Here is a 21,238-nt window from a genome sequence, read left to right as displayed (position 1 = left end):
TTCATAGTTTGGATTACATAAATTTGCATATTTATTTGTAAACAATCCAAACATTTCCGACAGAGTTCATTGATTACTTTAACACACAGAGCAATAATTATGAAGGAGGGAAGGTTTTGGTGAGTTTTATAGCTATGGCCATGGCAAAGCAGGAGGCAGAGAGTGTTTGAGGAATGAAGTGAAGAGGGTGAGGGCTCTTGCTGGTTGCCAACTAGGAACAGTGTGGCCAGCTCCTCTCACTGTCACAAACGTTACTCCTTGTATTGCTCCACATATCCTCCCACCTGTAAATCAAGGCACTAAGACCAAATCACATGCAAAGAAAAGGTTCATGAACTAGTTGAACTTGACTCAGTGGTGTTAAGAGACTGGACAAAAAAAAGAATAGAGGAGGGTCAAGAAGAAAAAACTGGTTTATTAGAATACCTCATTTCTGAGTACCAAGGTCGCCATGGAACCTCAACCAGAAGGTTAAGGCGTTTGATTGAGTATCTTGTAGATGTGACTGGTACAACACCATCTGTGTCCCCACTACACAATCATAATCATAAAGGATTTGTGAAAAGATTTAATAAAACATTTTTGAGATTAGGTGTTTAAACATCTTAAAAGTATCATGATGAGACACCCAGTATGTGGAAGCTTTTTTTTTTTAGCTGTTATATCTCCTAAAATATTATTTTCGTAGCAAAAACATCCTGACTGTTATCTATCATTTGGCAGTTAAATTATGTGGTTTGACCAATGTTGTTGATAGTCAAACTTAATGGTAGATCGATAACGGTTTAAGGCATAAATACTACAAAATAAAACTTCCAGATAAGAGCCCAAAAAAAAAAAAAAAAAGAATTTCCACGTAGTAGATGTTCTCTCATGAATATTTCCAAAGTATTTAAGCACCTTATTCCAACATTTCTTTCTGTTTTTTTTGGGTGAAGTTGGATCTCCAGTACGTTGTTTCTCCTGGTTACTGAGACCTGAACTAGTGTGACGCTTTTTGTAATGAAAATGGAACTTACCTATAAAGCCAAACTCTAATACCACTTGTGATGAGATGCTTGATGATGGGTAGGGTCGTACTTGAGCGGTCTTTCCAGTGATAAGCTCTGCAAATAGGTACAAGCATATGAAATTAATGCACGCATACTTGTTCGTCTAACTCATGAAACAAATTAACAATTATACCCGCAAGGAGTCCGGTTCGTGGGAAGTGCATGGAAAGTTAGTTGGACTTCTGGGTTATTCATATAGGCATTCACGGAGTAATTAGAGCATGGATCATAATCATACACCTGGAAATTTCAATACATTAATTGGGAAGATATTGCTAATTAATAACAAGATGAATATGCATGCAGGAAGACTTACAGAACCAGGTGGACCATTTCTGAGTGAAGTATCATGGCAGAGTGGAGCATAAATGTTGTACCAATCCATCTGCCCTTTCTCCTCAAGAGCCTTTATTGTTGCATTGATACAAACGTTCGAAAAATTACCAGAAGCAAAGTCACAGTACTTATCAATAGTTGCGTGGGTTTCATCTGAGCTTAGAGCATGAGTCCATAAATAACCCAATATTCCCTTCACATTTGTTTCATCATCAATCCAAGCGTTCCCTATCTGAGATTCCATCACATATATATGGCAAGTTAATTAGATAAATCGTGTTACAAGCAGAGGTTTAGTCTTGTGGTTAAAATAGAGTGAGTTAACGTACGGCAATGCCTTTGAGGTTGATAATGGTTCTGGGTTTATGTTAGTTGTGGACCAAAATGGTGTGAGCGAGCTGAGGCACGTAGTGACCGGCATAGCTCTCTCCAGCGATGAAGAAATCTCTGGATTTGTACTGTGGAAACCTCTCAAGCCAGTTGATGAGGAAGATATATGAATCTTTGGCTGCAAACTTATCGCCTGCTCCGTCATATTCCGAAGAAGTGTTTGAGTAGGAAAATCCTACTCCAGCTGGTGATTCCAAGAACAGCACGTTTGCCATTGCATATTCATCAGCACAATAAGATATTTGTAATTAATTGAATTTGAAGATCATGGTGTATTTAAGTCCTGAAATTGATTAAAATTATTGACTTAAATTCCTCCAAAATTACTGAAACTAACGTGTATGCGAGGTCCATTATACATATATCTCACCTTTGTTCCAAGCATATTTATTAAAAAACAGTGTTTTTCCGTTGAGTTGACTCTGAAGGGTCCCAGTTCCTGCATGGCCCCATTACCAAGTGAGGAGCATCCTGGTCCTGCCAATTTCAACCATTTCATCAGAAAGCACGAAACTTTGCGGTATATATCCCATTTATAAAATAGCCAAAAAAATGCAAGTTTTATGACGGGGGTTAACGAATTAATGAATTTTAGTTTAGCATAATACGTGCTGAAAGAAAATTTCGGAAATAAAGGTTTGAATAAGACCAAGCTTTAATCAAAACCTTTAATGACTAAAAAGAAAAGTTGTTTTATGAACGGACATGAATTATATGCCTTTTATCTTGATTAGCTCTATCGCATCCCGTCAAACCAGGCTCATACGGATGCAAAAAGAAAAATATCATATGACTTTTGACGTCCCTTTGGTCAAATACCATTAGCTTTTATTGGTTACTGTATTAGATTCTTTTAACAAAAAATCATAATGTATCAAGTTAGGTATGATTTGACTTAGCTTGTGTGGTAGAAAGTGTGTTTGTATCCGAAAACCACTTTATACTATTGTTAGGCGCTAGTCACAAATTGTTATCTATGTAATTAAACAGCTTCAGAGTTATAAAAATAGTAGTAGTACATGGAACAAATCAAATGAAATCACATCAAGATTTATAGATGAAGAGAGAGAAATAAGTCTGATGATTAATTACCTCCATTGAGCCACAAAACTAATGGCTTAGTTGAAGGATTATATGGAGACTCCACAAAGTAATAGAAAAGAGCTCTTTCAGCCTTTGGATCAACAGTGACATAACCTGAGTACTGATCAAAACTCACCCCATAAGGCTGTCCAGGCAATGCCCTAATCTTATCAGCTTTCCTTAATCCCTCTTGTTCTGCTAAAACATGATGTTGCTCTTTGGACACTTCATCTTCCCCGTCCCACCAAGTCTTTGATATCTCTGATACAATCAAGTCTTGAAGCCTCTCTGCCTGCAGATTCGCTTTGCTTGTTACCAAAAGCAAAGCAAAGAGAATCACACAAGCAAGCATAAACAAAAAATACCTTCATTTTCTCTTCCTAATTCACTTCTCTGTATCTCAACAAGTATACTCCCGCCTGTTATAAAGAAGCTTCTTGAAATTAAACGTCACTAACTATGAGAGAAAATATAATATAAATATAAAAATTTTCTATTTAAATATAGGTAAAATTGAAAATTTATTTCATTTTCAAACCAAGTTAATAACTTAATCACTTTTTCTTAGTTCGGTGATATGATTAGAGGTGCCTATAATAATATAGAAGAAAATATATGTTATATATATTGTGTGCGCTGGCCCAGCGCCATAAATGTTTGGGAAATTGCATTTTGCTCCTTCAAGTGTAAGGTTTGATTACAATATTGGCATATGAACTTTCTTATAAGAACGCAGACAAGTTACTCTCACAACTCTGGACCAAAATAAATTTGATGTATGGCGTCATGCTGGTTCAGAATGTATAAAGAATACAGCGACTTGTGATTACTAAAAATTTACACTTGACTCAATTCACTCAGTGATATTCATGCCTAGAATAGATCCGTCGCCCTTAAGCTTTTCAAAGGGCTTTTAAAATGTAAACAAAAAAGAACTCCGTGAACTTTGGATTATCAAATTGAACATTACGTTTTTGTTAATTACTGAAGCGGGAAATGTTCGCAGAAGTTTATCTTCAAAAAGCTGTGTCATCGGTTCATCATTTAATAGAATGGATTTCATATATTCATCCAATGAACGAAACAACTTAAATGGCGGTTCAATGAAAAAGAATTAAATACGCTTTCATATCTGCAATAAACAAAAGATTTCACAAACATATATATATATTTAGTATTTCCAAACCATATAATCAGAAATTCATGGAAGCTTCACTGTATCTATTGGGAATATATCCTTATCTATTCATTACCAACTAGGTATTTTTTTGGGGGGGGGGTGTATATCTAATGAAATCGACTTATAGTCGTGAAGCAAACCAATGGGATAAAATCTTACTACTTAATTTATGTTTATTTTCTAACAATATGCTGATCAGTTAATTTCAATATAACATTGCAAAGTTCCATTCTATTATGTTTGAACATGTTCATATACATAATTGATGTTGTTAGCACACAGAAAATGCGACTGATGGTTCAATATATATAGGCCAGCTGTTTGATTTTTAATATTACCCTCATTCCTTAATATAAGAGTTAATTTGACATTCAATTTGATTCTAAATATAAGATCCTAATACATTTTATCTCTCATCTCTATTTATTTTTTTAAATATAGTCTTTATAGGAGCTGTACATGTTACAGGTTTTATACATAAAATGATAGTTCTAATTAATATACACATAATTAATAAGAGTATTTTAGAAAATATAACACTTATTTATTACAAATAACTAACTTAATGAATTTTTTAACCTACTTAAATTAGTTAACTAACTATCATATTAAGGACCGGAGGCAGTAATTAGGATATACGGTGTTGTTCAGGGACTGAATTTTTGTTCAGTCACACCTGCATGACAGTTTTCGTCAGCAAAAATTTTATGCATATTTCAACCAAAACTGATGAGCTTCCAATTTGAATTGATTTGATTACGTTCTTTGGTCAGTCATGTAGTAATTTAGTATGAGAACGAGAACCCTTGCAAGTAAAATGTGATTTTATAAATTTAAAGGGTTATCCTACCCATTAGGCAGCTCTTTGGATTATTAGACTTCATAATAAAGATACTTTTATTATATTGAGGGCTTGATCTTCAAGAAGGGCAAGAGTCTAAGTGAAGCTTGGTGGCTTATATATAGCTGCAAGGAAAGTTCCCTCAAGGAGGTCACAAATCATCGCACGAATAAAATTGGAAATTTTCAAATCATCAAAAAATTTTATCTTTGATTTTAAAATAAAAAATAAAATATATTTTAGAAAGAGAAAATCATCCATAATTTCCAGGCAAGAAAATTAAATATAGAGTCAAATTTAACAACCTCTAAAAGTTAAACTTTATATTTATAGGCTGAATTGCATCATTTATAAGCTAAACTTGTAAATTAAACTGATAAAAATTTTAATTTCTTTAAAATTCTCTATGTTTAATTTTCTTTTCTAAGATGTAATTTTTCCTTTTTAGCAAAATTTTGCTTTTATATTGCCATGGCCATCGTGTTTCCATCACCACGATTATCTTTCTTCGTCTCTTCATTTATGTATGATATATCCGTCACTAACGTACCCAAACAGTGTAAGTGGCATATTTAAGGTTTTCTCGACATTTTCTTTTTGGTTAGGTAAAAGTACTTGTCTCTTCTATCTATTTTATGTTTATAATATATAAATTCTTCTCGCACACTTTATTGTATATTATTTTTTTCTCAACGACAAAGTTTGGTGAGATTGCAATCTCATTTTCGAAGGTATTTGCATCTTCGCCTACCACATCATCATCCCAAACGTTTTTCGTATCCTTATCTTACATAATTCTCTAGTTTCCCCTCAAAAATTTGAATCTTCAAGTATTGTATATTGCATCATCTATTTTTTCTTCTTGCCAATAAATAGAACAACTCGGTAACTCCTTATCTTTTGGGGTTTATTTTGGAAAAAAAAATATTTTACAGTGTCACATAAATAATTTGATTGACTAAAAAATTTCACAAAAAAAATTTCACAAAAGTGAGCAGCCTGCTATAATAATTTTTGGTGAAGAAAATAACGACATATACATGCTGCTTATTTGATACGAGATTTTTTAATGATTAGATTGCTTGTGCTGAATTGCTCAATGATTTTCTCACTTATTTTTTTTTCAAATTAATAACTCTCACTGATGTTATGTGTGCATGTTGTGTGTGTGTGTAGAGATTGATACATTTTTCAAATTGATAACTCTCAAATTACTTGTGTGGGATTTGTTAATGAATAATTATTTATTTTTTTTTTTTGGAAAAAAATAGAGATTGATATATAGCACGAATACTTTAATTCTTATGCACGTCTCTTGTAATTTTTTTTATCAACAGTGATTGTATTGATTAGAAGTGACTTGCATTGAACCCCTCCTGCTTATATTTGGCAAGTCTGAATTTGACTTTTAATAATAGTGAATGTTAAATAGTACTCCTCCAGTACTTATATAAACCTAATTGTTGAGTTGATTTTGTTCATAAATATAAGACCTATTCTCATATTTAGGTAAAAGTACTTGTCTCTTCTATCTATTTTATGTTTATAATATATAAATTCTTCTCGCACACTTTATTGTATATTATTTTTTTCTCAACGACAAAGTTGGGTGAGATTGCAATCTCATTTTCGAAGGTATTTGCATCTTCGCCTACCACATCATCATCCCAAACGTTTTTCGTATCCTTATCTTACATAATTCTCTAGTTTCCCCTCAAAAATTTGAATCTTCAAGTATTGTATATTGCATCATCTATTTTTTTTTCTTGCCAATAAGTAGAACAACTCGGTAACTCCTTATCTTTTGGGGTTTATTTTGGAAAAAAAAAATATTTTACAATCTGACATAAATGATTTAATTACTAAAAAATTTCACAAAAAGTGAGCAGCCTGCTATAATAATTTTTGGTGAAGAAAATAACGACATATACATGCTGCTTATTTGATACGAGATGTTTTTAATGATTAGATTGCTTGTGCTGAATTGCTCAATGATTTTCTCACTTATTTTTTTTCAAATTAATAACTCTCACTGATGTTATGTGTGCATGTGTGTGTGTGTGTGTAGAGATTGATACATTTTTCAAATTGATAACTCTCAAATTACTTGTGTGGGATTTGTTAATGAATAGATTATTTATATTTTTTTTTTGGAAAAAAATAGAGATTGATATATAGCACAATACTTTAATTCTTATGCACGTCTCTTTGTAATTTTTTTTATCAACAGTGATTGTATTGATTAGAAGTGACTTGCATTGAACCCCTCCTGCTTATATTTGGCAATGTCTGAATTTGACTTTTAATAATAGTGAATGTTAAATAGTACTCCTCCGGTACTTAATATAAACCTAATTGTTGAGTTGATTTTGATCATAAATATAAGACCTATTTCTCATATTTATTAATTTTTCCTAAATTATCCCTATATATACTCCCTTAACCATAATCAAGTAGAAGAGAGAGGGAGAATATTAAGCAAGATGATTATGGTGTTTTAGAAAAAATATGTCATATTTCTTATAATTAACTAACTTAGCTAACTTTCTTAATCTAATCAAATTAGTTAAAAGGTCTTATATTAAGAATCGAAGGAGTGATATATTACTTTCGGTTCATAATATAAAAACTACTAGATAATTAATTTGTGGATATGTAAAAAAAATTATTAAATTAGTTATTTATAATAAATATATGTTTTCTTTTCTAATATATTATATTAGTTAGAATTACCATTTGATTAAACTATTAAAACGCGCAAGCTATTGCAATGGCTACTTTGAAAAATAAATAAATAAATACAACAGATAAAATGGATTGGGTTTTATATTTAAGACCAAATGAATGTTAAACTAACTCTTATATTAAGTATAGGAGATATTATTAAAAAATTTATTTAGCTTTCTGTTCAAGTCAATGTGGTCAAGAAATGAACCGCACTACATCGACTTGTCTAGTTGAATTAAGATAGGATAGTTTATTCCAAACATTAGTCAAAACCAACAGAAAATATACCGGTAGAAAATTGGTAATTAAAAACAACATACTACCTCATGTACTTGATATAAGACCTCATTTAACTTTTGTTTTGGTTTTAAATATAAGACTCCAATCCACTTTATCTCTCATACTTTTTTTTCCGAGATAGTCCTTGTAATAATGATAGTTCTAACCAATAAACTTGATAAGCAAGAATATTTTAGGAAAGACAACATTTATTTATTATAAATAACTAACTAACTTATTTTCTTAATCTACTCAAATTAGTCAACTAGCTCTTATATTTAGAACCGGAAGTAGTATATAGAATCGATAAAATGGGTAAAACCACCCAGGTTAACAGTGAATTGGTTCATGATCTTTTCGTTGAGGGGAAAAAACAAAGAAAGAAAGAAACATTGAGCGTGAAGAAGAAAAAGAATGAAGATGCTAACCCCTGCAGATGTAAGCAACCAAATACTCCTCCGATCCTTAATATAAGACCCAATTATTAAGTTGGTTTTGGTCCTAAATATAAGACACAATTCTCATATTTATCAATTTTTTCTAAATTACCCCTATGAATACTCCCTCAACTATAATCAAGTAGAAGATGAAGATGGGGTATTAAGAAAGATGATTATGGTATTTTAGGAAAAAAAGTGTCATATTTCTTATAATTAACTAACTTATTAACTTCCTTAATCTAATCAAATTAGTTAAATGGGTTTTATATTAAGGACCGGAGGAGTATAATGTTGCATACATCTTCCTCTTCCCAAGAACTTATCACAAGCGTGTTCTTTGCCCTCTTGGATAGAATTAGTTCTTCAAAATTATTTTCTTGATTGGCTTTGCTTGTAAAAGAAAGCAAAGCAAAAAGGGTCACACAAGCGTAAACAACAACTAAGATCTTCATCTTGTGATCTCTCTCTTCACTTTACATTGCTTTGCTTCTTCAAGCCTCAACTGGTTTATATAGGGCGGGAACTTGCATTTCGACATCAACTATGTGATTTTTAAATTGTAAACAAACAACTCAATCCTTTGAATTCTGTACCATGATTAAAAAAGAAATCAAATCTTACCAAAAATTGATTACATGAGGCCCGCTCTTGACTTTTTAATACCTGCTGAAAGTTTATGTGAAATTTGCTCGCGTGAGAGATTTTAGGCTTCTGTAATTACTGTCACAAATTCGTAATTGAATTTAACTAAAAACGTAATTTCTTTTAAATGTAATACTGTAATGCTAGCTTTTTTCCCTCTGGTTTTATATGCTTGGAGAGCTTTGAAAAAACGATTAACACCTTACAATACCAATGATCATTTATTGACCAGCCGGCTGATTAATCTTTATATGGCTAGTCAGTACGGAAGTGAATTATATAAATCAGCACCTCCTAAATTCCAAAATAATACTCCCTCCGTCCCATATTATAAGTAACCCTGTACTAGAGAGTACATTGATCAAAAGGATAGTGAAAATTGGTCAAAGACAATAAATATGTAAGACTTAATATTTTCTCTCCAAAATACCCTTATTTATGATGGGCGAATAATGAAAGAAAGATTATATTAAAATCATGGAGAGAGATTATATCCCTTACAGTTCATTATTTCTCTTGACGTCAGCCTCTGGCCTTAATGGTAGAGAAATGAGCTCACCCGTCCCCACTCTCTTTAATAAATGATGTTGGGGAAAAAAATAAATACTCATTTTAATAAATATATTAAAATAAGTACTTATTAGGGGCAAAACAGGAAAATTGTCATAAAAATTTAAGACAACCGTTAAAAGTTGCTTATATTTAAAGACAAAGTAAAGATAGTAGTTGTTGTTTATAAGATGGGACGGAGGGAGTATTGTTTTGGACTGACTCTGCATGCTTCTTGTATCTAATTAAGGTCCCTCTAATGTCTCTTTATCATTAAATCTAGCATTGGTGAGCACTAAAAGTTAACTGTGAGACTGATAATTAAGCATGCAAATGTGTGATTGGGCAATTATCTCTTAAAAATTTGATTAGGTTAATTAATTAATTGAGACGAGGACATCTGTTTTGGTGAATTTCTTAATTTTGAAGACAGAGAGATTCCGGCCAAAACACACACTTTCTCTCTCACACAATTACAGCAGCTTACTTTTAATTTGATGAACAAGGAGATCTTATAATGAATAACCTATTTAGTCAATTAGCTGTTGATGATAACATTGCACAATTAATAAGACAAATTTTCTTGTTATGCATTGTCACACTGTACATATACGAGACACTGGCTTATTGTTTGCTTGTAAGGAAAAAAAATAATTAAGGTCAATTTCAGACCAAGAGCCTTTCACTTCTGTGCATTTCAATGCTGTTTGATTTTGTCCTTTATATGTATTTTATGTTTGGTTTTACAAATTAATTAGAGCAATGAATGAAAAAAGAAAACCTTTATTATTTTGTCTTTTATTATACATAACAATTTTCACAAATGAAGTTTTTCAACTTCAAAATGCTTAATCAAATATATAGCTCAGGCACGCATCAATTCAGCGATATACATGCATATAAAACTGGGACAATACTTAAACATAAACACTATTTATGAATTTCTTTATATAGTGAGTCGGGCAACACAAAGAAGCACGAGTAGGATGGCTATTATGGGGATGGAGCAGAAGGAGGGAGAGAGTGGTTAAGGAAAGAAGTGAAGAGGGTGAGAGCCCTTTCAGGCTGCCAACTTGGAACTTCATGCCCTGATCCTCTCACTGTCACCAGGCTCACTCCCTCGTATTCTTCCACATATCCTCCCACCTCATTTCCACAATACCATGGACGCCATGGAACCTGCACACCAAGGTTAAGCTTCTTCATGGAGTACCTTGATGATGTCACTGGCGTATTCCCATCTGTGTCCCCACTGTTAATTGTACACTCCAACCAACACAAAATCATCAGTATCATTCATCAGGATCACTCTTTTCTCAAGTGAATAAACCGAAAAAATATATATGGACTTGCCTGTAAATCCAGAATCTAATGCCACTTGCAATGAGATTCTTTATTATAGGTAGGCTGCTACTTGGGCTGTCTGTCCAGTTATAATCTCTGCTAATAAATCGGTAAGTGAATAATTAAACCTACTTCTTGATTTTTCCACAGAGAGAGAGAGAGTTCTAACTCATCATTATGCTGAGTTGCAAGAAATTAATATTCATTCATCATAACACCTGCAAATAGTCCAATTTGTGGGGAGTGCATGGAGAGCTCGCTGGACCTCTGGCTTATTCAAGTAGACTTTCACGTAAGTCTCAGAACATGGATCATAATTATATACCTGAAATCAGGCAAGATTCTGTTAGATGGTAATTAAAAAGATATATGTGAATACGCAGGTAATGAATAATAATGCAGGAAGACTTACAGAACCAGGTAGGTCATTTCTGAGTGAAGGGTTCTGACAGATTGGAGCATAAATGTTGTACGGATTTATATTGCCTCTTTCCTGGTATACTTTATCTGTGGAGCTCCGACACTCGTCTGAAAAAGTTTCAGAGGCAAAGTCACAGTACTCATGAATAGCTTCGTGGGTTTCATCAGAGATCAAAGCATGCGTCCAAAAGTAATCATACTTTCCCTTTTCACTTGTTTCATCATCAACCCAGCTCCATGGATTCCCTATCTGAAAACAATACAATTTTTCATGCATTATTAATTAACAGATATATATATATAACCTCAAGATGATTAATAGTTGCAACAAATTAATAACAAGGCTTTAGTGTTGTCGTTCGTACAGCAATGCCTTTGAGGTTGATAATGGTTCTGGGCTTTTGTTTATTGCGAACCAAAATGGTGTGAGCAAGCTGAGGCACGTAGTGGCCAGCATAGCTCTCTCCAGTGATGAAGAAATCTCTGGATTTGTACTGTGGAAACCTCTCAAGCCAGTTGATGAGGAAGACATATGAATCTTTTGCTGTAATCTTATCGCCTGCTCCATCATAATCAGATGAAGTGTTTGAGTAGGAAAATCCTACTCCAGCTGGTGATTCCAAGAACAACACGTTTGCCACTGCATATTCATCAACACCACAATATACTCCTAAAATGAGCATTATATTAAGTACGCGTGCTACATGTTATAGGTCTTACCTTTGTTCCAAGCATATTTATTGAAAAACAGTGTTTTTCCGTTAGAGTTGACCTGAAGGGTCCAATTCCTGCATGGCACCATAGCCAAGTGAGGAGCAACCTGGTCCTGCCAATTTCAACCATTCAAATATGCATTTTCATAATTGATTGATGAATCGATGTATACAAGGAAATTTTAGTTTATTGAAAGCTTTTTTTTTTTTTGGTTTGGAACTAATGATTCGAATAACATCAAGATTTGATCAAACCATAAATCAAATGAACAGACATGAATTCTGACTTAATTAATTGATATCGGATGAGGATAATCATCAAGCACATGTGTATGCAAAACGAACGAAATAGAGAAGATATCACAAGATCTTTGAAACTCTTATATATAGGTCAAATACCATTAGCTTTCATTGGTTAATGCATAACTTTCTTTTAATAAAAAGTCATCATCATCATTGGAGGACTATCTACTTAAAGAGTTTCAGAGTTATTAATGTAAAACAATACTATGGAACAAATCAAATGAATGGCGAAAACGAAGCTCTTGAAATGGCAACTCAAAATTCAGTGTAAGAAAGTAAGATAACGTACCTCCATTGAGCCACAATACTAATGGTTTAGTTGAAGGATTGTATGGAGACTCCACAAAGTAATAGAAAAGAGCTCTTTCAGCCTTTGGATCAACAGTGACATAACCTGAGTACTGATCAAAACTCACCCCATAAGGCTGTCCAGGCAATGCCCTAATCTTATCAGCTTTCCTTAATCCCTCTTGTTCTGCTAAAACATGATATTTCTCTTTGGACACTACTTCATCTTCCTCATCCCCCCAAGAATTTTTCAGGCTAACTTTATTCTTGGATCCCTTTGATTTAATCAATTCTTGAAGCTTTCTGCTTGCTGATTCGCTTCGCTTGTGACGCAAATTAGCAAAGCAAAAAGACTCACACTAGCATAAACAGCACATATCTTCATCTTCTCTCTCTCCCGAACTTACTACTTCTCAGTATCTCAACAAGCACGTTACACATACACACACTCACAACATAGATGTATGCAAAACTGCATTTTAATTTGTTCCTTCATCAGCTATATATAGGGTCTATTACAAGATTGGTATATGAACTTTCCTGGAACGCCAGCGAAACAACCCTCCCAACTTCAGATTAAAATGGAAACATTATATCTATTATCTATTATTATATAAGCAGCCTACAAATTAAATACTTCTCCAAACAATTCTGTGAAGCAGTAGAATGGAACGTAACTGACACGATTGCGTTTACTCAGTAATTAATTTCGTTGTTGGGACTAACACGTTTTCCCATTGCACTTGTCTTTTCAGTGCATTACATCGAGTTTTTCGCTAGTGATTCAATAATCTTTTTCCCTAATATTGTGATATTCTCGATTACGTCGTTCATTTTTTTTTTTGAGTGAAAGGCCGTCGTGTCATTTTTAATTAGAGTGGTTTAATAGGAAGATCCTATGAGCATCATTCAACCACCAACTTGAACTCAAATGAATTTTGTTGGGGGTCAAGATATGGGTTTTTTCCCTTTTGGGGGTTTGGGGGTGTCAAAAGCTATGGTTTTATTAATTTGATGTTAATTATATTTGTGATTAACTTGATTCAATAATTCATTTAATTAAGGGTGATTTTCATGCCTAGAATAGTACCCTCCGCCTTTAAGCGTTTCAAATTAAAGCTGTTTTTAAAATGTAAACAAAAAAAAACTCTAGGAACTTTGGACTAGATTAAAAAGTATTGAATCTCATTTAAAAGTTAACTGCAAGAATGGTGAGATTTTGATAAAGCGAGAAAGTACGTAGAAGTTATGTTGGTTCGTAAAATGTACTGTGTACATGTATTTATAAATAGGTAGTGGCAGTCTTTATATTCATCCAATGAAATGAACAACTTAAATGACGGTTCACCAATGTGGAAAAGAATGAAATGCATTCTCATAAGATCATATAATTTATTTCCAATGTCCAAACTTTACTGAGTTTACGGGGTAATCAAGAAATATCATAGAAGCTTCATTGTACCTTGTGAAAATATCATTATCAATTCATAGTGGGGGGATGTGTATTATATAATCAAATCAACTCAATTAATCATGAAGCGACCGATCCGATGATAAAATCTTGATGCTACATAATTTATGCTTAATTTCTAACAATTGCCAGCTAATTAATTTCAATTGGAATCGGATCCTGTTCTTATAACAGTGCAAATTAAGGAATACTGATGTGTTTTTTTCAGGGTTTGTTTATGCTTGGGAGGCTTTTGTTTGAAATTATCCTGACAATGCTACTGGTTGGTTTTCAGTTGTTATGTTTCACTGCTAAGATAATTGGAAGTAATTTGAATGGCTCATATTCTCCCTTGGCTGTCTATCACCTTCATATATAAGTCAGCTTCGTGATTAACTTTCAAATTAAAGAATTTACTATTAAAACAGATCATAGATGGGTTGAGTCTTCATGTTTCTATTCTAATTTAATTGATTGGCCAGTGAGCTTTCAATTACTATAATAAATAGGAGAAAAGCATGTATAACGTGTGATTAGAGACTAGGTTACCAGAAGTCTATTCATAGAATTTATAACTCAAGAAACTTGCATGAAATGTTTGATTGTTCCTTCATTTATTTTTTTATTACTGGAATCTAATGGAGAATCTAAACTATGGAGTTTTATTACAAAACATACTCTCAAAAATATTATTTCATGTAAGAATTCAATCTATTTTATCTCATAAATTTATGACTTTTTTTTTTATGAATTCTCCCCATTGATTACACATATTAAGAATGTTTACTATAAAGGAATAATTTCTAATGCAAACTATTAAAATGGGCACTTAGAAAAAAACTCACACACTTTTTTTTTTTTTGCAAAAACTAACTTAACAATTTTTTTACCTGTATAAATTAATGATAAATACCAGAGAGATAGTACTTTAGAATATCTCATTTCCAGGCTTCATTATTACACTAATCATTTAAAGGCTGTGTTCTTATATTTTATATTCTATTTTCTTCATTTCTGAGTACCAAGGTCGCCATGGAACCTCAACCAGAAGGTTAAGGCGTTTGATTGAGTATCTTGTAGATGTGACTGGTACAACACCATCTGTGTCCCCACTACACAATCATAATCATAAGGATTGTGAAAAGATTTAATAAAAATATTTTTGAGATTAGGTGTTTAAACAATCTTAAAAGTATCATGATGAGACACCCAGTATGTGGAAGCTTTTTTTTTTTAGCTGTTATATCTCCTAAAATATTATTTTCGTAGCAAAAACATCCTGACTGTTATCTATCATTTGGCAGTTAAATTATGTGGTTTGACCAATGTTGTTGATAGTCAACTTAATGGTAGATCGATAACGGTTTAAGGCATAAATACTACAAAATAAAACTTCCAGATAAGAGCCCAAAAAAAAAGAAAAAGAATTTCCACGTAGTAGATGTTCTTTCATGAATATTTCCAAAGTATTTAAGCACCTCATTCCAACATTTTTTTTTTGGTGAAGTTGGATCTTCAGCACGTAGTTTCTCCTGGTTACTTTGGCTTGAACTAATGTGACAATTTTTGTAATGAAAATGCAACTTACCTATAAAGCCAAACTCTAATACCACTTGTGATGAGATGCTTGATGATGGGTAGCGTCGTACTTGAGCGGTCTTTTCCAGTTATAAGCTCTGCAAATAGGTACAAGCTATGAAATTAATAAACGCATGCTTGTTCGTTTAACTCATGAAACATACAATTATACCTGCAATGAGTCCAGTTTGTGGGAAGTGCATGGAAATCTAGCTAGTTGGACTTCTGGTTATTATATAGGCATTCACGGAGTAATTAGACATGGATCATAATCATACACCCGGAAATTTCAATACATAAATTGAGAAGATATTGCTAATTAATAACAAGACAAATATACATGCAGGAAGACTTACAGAACCAGGTGGACCATTTCTGAGTGAAGTATCATGGCAGAGTGGAGCATAAATGTAGTACGAATCTATATTGCCTTTCTCCTCAGGAGCCTTTATTGTTGCATTGATACAAACGTTTGAAAAATTACTCGAAGCAAAGTCACAGTACTTATCAATAGTTACATGGGTTTCATCTGAGCTTAGAGCATGAGTACATAAGTAATCCAATATCCCTTCACTTTGTTTCATCATCAATCTAGGCATTCCCTCTCTGAGATTCCACCACATACATATAGCAAGTTAATTAGATAAACCGTGGTACAACTAGAGGTTTAGTTTTGTGGTTAAAATAGAGTGAGTTAACGTACGGCAACGCCTTTGAGTTGATAATGTTCTGGAATTAATGTTAATGTTGTGACAATGTGTGAGCTTAGTCTGCACTTGTTGTACCAAATGGTGTGAGCAAGCTGAGGCACGTAGTGACCGGCTAGCTCTCTCCAGCGATGAAGAAATCTCTGAATTTGTACTGTGGAAACCTCTCTCAAGCCAGTTTGATGAGGAAGATACATGAATCTTTGGCTGCAAACTTATCGCCTGCTCCGTCATATTCCGAAGAAGTGTTTGAGTAGGAAAATCCTACTCCAGCTGGTGATTCCAAGAACAGCACGTTTGCCATGCATATTCATCAGCACAAGAAGATATTTGTAATTAATTTAATTTGAAGATAATGCTGTATTTAAGTCCTGAAATTGATTAAAAGTATTGACTTAATTCCTTCAAAATTACTGAAACGAACGTGTGTGAGGTGTATTATACATATATCTAACCTTTGTTCCAAGCATACTTACTAAAAAACAGTGTTTTTTTCCGTTAACGTTGACTGTGAGGGTCCCAATTCCTGCATGGCCCCATAACCAAGTGAGGAGCAACCTGGTCCTGCCCATTTCAACCATTTCATCAGAAAGCACGAAACCTTGCGGTGTATATCCTGTTTATAAAATAGCCTAAAATATGCAGGTTTTGTGACGGGGATGAATGAATTAATGAATTTTAGTTTAGCATAATACGTGCTGAAAGAACATTTCGGAAATAAAGATTTGAATAAGACCAAGCTTTAATCAAAACCTTTAATGACTAAAAAGAAAAGTTGTTTGATGGACGGACATGAATTATATGCCTTTGACTTGATTAGCTGTATCGCATCCCCGCCAAACCAGGCGCATACGCATGCAAAAAGAAAAATATCATATGACTTTTGACGTCTCTTTGGTCAAATACCATTAGCATTTTTTGGTTACTGTATTAGATTCTTTTAACCAAAAATCATAATGTATCCAGTTAGGTATGATTTGACTTGACTTGGTGCGGTATAAGGTGTGTTTGTATCAGAAAATGACTTTATGATATTGTTAGGCGAGTCACAAATTGTTATCTATGTAATTAAACAGCTTCGAAGTTATAAAAATAGTAGTAGTCCATGGAACAAATCAAATGAAATCACATCAAGATTTATAGGTGAAGAGAGAGAAATAAATCTGACGATTAGTTACCTCCATTAAGCCACAATACTAATGGTTTGGCTGAAGAGTTATATGAATACTCCACAAAATAATAGAAAAGACCCCCTTCCAGCCTTTGGATCAACATTGACATAACCTGAGTACTGATCAAAACTCACCCCAGAAGGCTGTCCAGGCAATGCCCTAATTGAAGGGAATTGAAAGACGCACAACGGAAAACAACTTTAAAATTTCAATCCCTTGCCCGGATCTACCGATCGTGTTTAAGTTAAGTAGTAAGAAGCATTACTTTCGGTGTTCGATTTCTTGGTGGCTCGGTGATTCCGCCGTTCAGGATGCCTCTGCTCGCCTCCTTTGTCGTTCGAAGTCGACAACTCCGGTTGGCCTCCTCTACCAGTATCCATACGAATAGCTCTCCAGTCACGAATGGCGTGCTAGCGCCTCTTTGTCCGTCTAGGGTTTTTTTTTTCCAAAAAGAATCGTCCTCCTCTCTCTATCTTTGGCCGTCTCTTATCTGCAAGCTTTCGCCCTCTCACTCACAAAACCCTAGCTCCCTAATATCAAATATATAGGATGCTATAGGTATTATGAATGATATTTAATTTCGAAATTAATCCTCAATTAATTCCGAAATTAATACAATATCAAATATTGCATAATCAGATAAGAGAACAATTAAATAAATACGGTTTATATTAAATCTGTCTCACAGATTTAATTCACCTATTTATTTAATTCAAAATAAAGATATGACAAAATTAATTTACATAGATCTAATTTATCCTTATAAATTAAATCTAACAATTAATATCTCTTATATTTATATAATATGTATATATATACGAATTTATATATATATATACGTCCACCCTATATTATTCATTGAATCTGGACATATCTTAGATTCAATGAATCTGGACATCATAACTCGTGTTGGGCTATTTTGTGTGTGACCCTGTAGGCCCATATGAAGTTGGCAGTGGGCCATTAACTATAATGACTCACAAGTCATAAGCGCGCGGTCTCTAGCAAGACATCACGACTACCCAAAACATATGAGGATCATTGAACGATGCAACCTTTCATACAACCATATCACGTCCCTTTTGTCACACGACATTTTGGTCATGGATGAGGCATGGAGAACGTCATCCTCCCATTCATGACCGTTACTTTCTCGATCCCTGAGTAGTCTGAATATAGAAATGGAACTACCTTTCCATTATAGTATGGCCATACATTTCTCAGACTCACTCATCGAGGGGCCCAGTAATATCTCTCTACGAATGTGAGGGACAAATTCCATCTTGACCATTCACATTCCTCCGCATGAAAAACCACTAAGCCTGAACATAGTCTTTATGATCACTCAGTCAAAAGTGACTTTTGACTGGGTCAAAGCTGAGCTTTTCTCATGTAGGAATCCATGATGATCTCAGGTCAAAGGACACAGTGACATGGTTTGTATATGAGAGAAGCTTATGACTTAACCCATATAGCTCTCTCATAGCGGGTCGGTCCAACACCTTGTACTCTTACATGTGCCTATGACTTTAATTTATATCTCTATATATCTTTAAAGTCATACTGGTCTTATTTCATCTCTGCTCCCACATAGATGACCGACCAGGGACATTTAGGATAAATCATGAGTTATCCAAGGATAGTCATCACAGTAAACATGCACATAATATGATAACGTAATCAATAAATTCATAAATCAACAATGTTCATAACATAATGATTGGCCCCTAGGGCACAATTTCCAACACTAATTTTATCAGCCTTCCCTAATCCCTCTTGTTCTGCTAAAACATGATGCTGCTGTTTTTGAACACTTCATCTTCCTCGTCCCACCCAGAATTTTTCTCATCAACTTTATTATTGTTTGATATCTCTGATAAAAATGAAGTCTTGAAGCGTCTCTGCCTGTTGATTCGCTTTGCTTGTTACCCAAAGCAAGGCAAAGAGACCCACACAAGCATAAACAGGAAATACCTTCATTTTCTCTCCCTAAGTCACTTCTCTGTATCTCAACAAGTAAAATCATTAACTATATAAGAGAGAATGTAATATAGATGTAAATATTTTTTATTTAAATATGGGTAAAATTGAAAATTTATTTCATTTTTAAACGAAGTTAATGACTCAATTAATCACCTTTTCTCAGTTCTGATATGGTTAGATCAACTATTCAAATGTGCCTTATAATAAAGATTAATGGGAATATATATTAATACGTTTATATGCGCCATAAATGTTTGAGAAATTACATTTTGCTCATTCAACTTTAAGGTTTAATTACAAAATTCGTATGTGAACTTTCTTAAAACACGCAGACTAATTACTCTCACAACTTTGACTAAAACAAATTGGATGTGCGGCGTCATTTGTCTGGTTTTGAAATTTTAGACTTGACTAAATTCACTCAATCAAGGGTGATTTATTTTCATGCCTAGACATATAGATCCTTCGCCTTTAAGAATTTCAAAGCTGTTTTAAAATGTAAACAAAAACAATTTTATGAACTTTAGATTAAATTGAAAACGGGATATCCCACTTTATTGATTACTGAAGCGGGAAAGTACGTTGAAGCTAAATTTACCTTCAAAAAGTTGTGTCGTTGGTTCATCATTTAATAGAATATGGATTGCATAGTATATTCATCCAATGAACGAAAAAACTTCAATAGCGGTTCAATGAAAAAGAATTAAATACACTTTCATATATATATATATATATATGCAATAAACAAAAGATTTTACAAGCATATACATAAAATATTTCCAAACTTTATAATCAGGGAATTCATGGAAGCTTCTTTGTATCTATGGGGAGAGTGTGGTGTGTATCGTTATCATTTCATTAGCAACTAAGTGATGCGGGGATGCACATCTAACATAATCGACTTAGTCATGAAGCAACCCATCGAATACGATATAATCTTGACTTCTTATTAATTTATGTTTATTTTCTAACAATATGCTAGTCAATTAATTTCAATATAACGGTGAATAAATAAAAAAGTTCAAATTAAAGATGTTCTATTATTTCAACCAAAACTGATGGAGAATGACTTTTATATTGCCATTGGCGTTGTGTTTCCATCACCCCGATTAATTATCTTTTGTCTTTTCAAATATGATGCATCTTTCAGTAACCTACCCAAACAGTGTAAATGGCATATTTCAGGTTTCTTTCTGGTTACATAAAAGTGCTTGTTTCTATTTCATGTTTATAATAAAATAAATTCTGATTGCATATATTATTGTCTATTATTCTTTCTCAACGATCGACAAAGTTTGGTGAGATTGCAATCTCATTTTCGAAGGTGGTTGCATCTTCGCCTACCACATCATTATCCCAACCTTTTTCATATCTTTATATTTTTATCTCTTACATAATTCTATAGTTTTCCCTCAAAAATTTGAATATCCAAGTATTGTATATTGCGTCATCTATTTTTTCTTCTTGCCAATAAATTTAGCTAACTCTGTAGCTCCTTATCTCTTTTGGTGTCTATTTTTGAAAAAAAATATTTTACCTACCCTCTCACATAAATAATTTAATCATTAAAAAGTTTCACAAAAAGTGAGCAGCATGCAATAATAAGTTCCAATAAAGAAAATAATTATAATATACATATACATACTGCTTGTTTGATATGAGATTTTTTAATGATTAGATTACTCCTGTTGAATTATCAATGATTTTGTCATTTATTTTTTCAAATTAATAACTCTCACTATATATGTGTGTGTGTGTGTG

The 21,238-nt window shown here is 33.2% G+C and overlaps 2 pseudogenes; both read right to left on the bottom strand.

Annotated features, from left to right (window-relative positions):
• Window positions 1-132: 132 nt before the first annotated feature.
• LOC114717145 (serine carboxypeptidase-like 40) lies at window positions 133-12,972 on the bottom strand (annotated as a pseudogene).
• A 2,073-nt stretch (window positions 12,973-15,045) lies between these two features.
• On the bottom strand, window positions 15,046-19,474 carry LOC114717144 (serine carboxypeptidase-like 40; annotated as a pseudogene).
• Between the last annotated feature and the right edge of the window lie 1,764 nt (window positions 19,475-21,238).

Source organism: Neltuma alba, unplaced genomic scaffold (assembly GCF_004799145.2).
Source record: "Neltuma alba isolate B1F8T4 unplaced genomic scaffold, ASM479914v2 tig00011709_pilon, whole genome shotgun sequence".
Lineage (NCBI taxonomy): Eukaryota > Viridiplantae > Streptophyta > Magnoliopsida > Fabales > Fabaceae > Neltuma > Neltuma alba.
This window is presented reverse-complemented; position numbering and strand designations above follow the sequence as displayed.